The sequence below is a fragment of the Talpa occidentalis genome, unplaced genomic scaffold (genome assembly GCF_014898055.3).
Source record: "Talpa occidentalis isolate TD23 unplaced genomic scaffold, MPIMG_talOcc4v2.1 talOcc4.7, whole genome shotgun sequence".
In the NCBI taxonomy this organism is placed as follows: domain Eukaryota; kingdom Metazoa; phylum Chordata; class Mammalia; order Eulipotyphla; family Talpidae; genus Talpa; species Talpa occidentalis.
In genome coordinates this window covers 27,211,917-27,213,745 of record NW_023605083.1, presented here as the reverse complement: position 1 = coordinate 27,213,745, position 1,829 = coordinate 27,211,917, and positions in this window count along the sequence as shown.

Genomic DNA, 1,829 nt, shown 5'->3' with positions numbered 1-1,829 from the left:
TCCTTTTCCTCCTGGGAAAGCATTACATGAATTTGTTCTATTTGGCTTTTACCTAATGAAGTAAAACTGGAAGGGAAGCATTGTCACTTGGGAAAATGGTAAAAAACTTTGGTATGTCCAATATGTTAACAGTAGTATCGGGTATGTATGTAAATTGTCAGTGGTGATTGTCACCTTGTAATATTGTATAATTCAATTGTTTCACATCTACAGAAATTGTTTCTGGAAATATAGGGAGAAAAGGTCTCAACAGATTCCTATTGATGGAACTGTTGAGAGTAAAACTTTCTTACAAAGGACTCAATAGACCTGGAAATACACCTGACATTTACTAAGGTTTCTTTGACATAATACTGGAACTTTTTTTTTATGCATTCTGTCCTGAATCCACGAAATTTTTGTTTTGTTTTGTTTTGTTTTGACTAACCAGGATCTGCAGAAAGGTTGTAATTTTTTTTCCAGCAAAGCTAACTTGTCACATTTTCTCTCCCCTTGATACCAACACAGCATACAAATAGTGGTAGTAATTTTTGCTACTTATTTCAGAGTCTGTTTTTGCATAACTTCCATAGGGATTTTGTCTGTTTTAACGAAAATTGGACGTGAGTTTGATTGTGTGGCTTTGTGTGGAGTTCTTCCAGAAAGTTGAAAAAGAGCTGAACCAAGAAGAGGAGAACCTGTTTGCCTTGTTTGTAGGGTTCCAGAGACCTCCAAAGAAGGTGAGGAAGCTTGCCTCCATTGGCAGGACTGGACAACCCGGCCAACGAAAAAGCCCTGGTACCCTCGAGAAGAGGAAGCCCAGGTGGAGTCTGATGAGACCAACTTTATACCTGAAGCATACATCGACTGGATGCCAATGGTTCGCTCTGATCCTATATGGAGTATTTCAACAAAGCCAGCTAAAAATTGCTGTTAATTATTTCTGCCCTGTGATTTTATGCAAAAATAGGAAAAATGGTTTAAAAGTAGATTTAATTTGCAAACTTTTGCTATGCTGTTAAAGTTTGGGATCAAGGTTGAGAGAATTCGTTTTTGCATAAGTTGAACCATTTTAACATTTTTTCCCTGTGATTTTGATATATTTGCTGTCTTGTTTTAGCTAACGCTCCAATTTTTTTTTCTTTCGGCTTGTATAATGGACTATTTTTCAGAATGGAAAACTGTCATACTGGACATTCATAGACAATGCTGCTGACTAATTGTTGCTTCTCTTACACACATTGTAACCCTAAAAAAGACTGTCTCCTAAGACTACACCCTGAGATTGTGCCACCATAGATATGGTGGAGTAAAAATTAAAAGGGGGGATTGCAACAGGGTGGTCCCCAGGAAAGGGGGAGGTTCCCTGCCCCACCCAAGAGAGAGTGGAGCTGAGCAGGAAGAGGAGAAGCTGCAGAAGAGACGGAGGAAGGAAGGAAGCAGGATGGAGCCTAGAGACACGTGAAGAAACTGTGCTTGTCTTTTGGTCGTGGACTGGGTGACACAGATGTGGGTGAGACCCGTGGGGAGGTGACAATGGCAGCTTTTATCTTGATGTTGATTTTGCTCTTTTCCTTCCGGGCTTGTCCGGTTGTTTGTGACCCTTTGCTGTGGGTCCCCACTGGAAGATGCTTTAGACTTGTGGCAGGCTTTGGGGCCTTGTTCTGGACCAATCCCATTTGGATGGACTTTTACCCACGAGGGGACGGGTAACTTTGGGTGCTTCATTTAGAAACTAGACTCTTTGCCTTTCCTGTATTGTTTCCTAGTTTTATTAAAGTTCCTTTTCATTAAAGTCTCATATGTTTTGTGTGGATGCGGCGGATGGCAGAACCCATTTAGAATAGGCA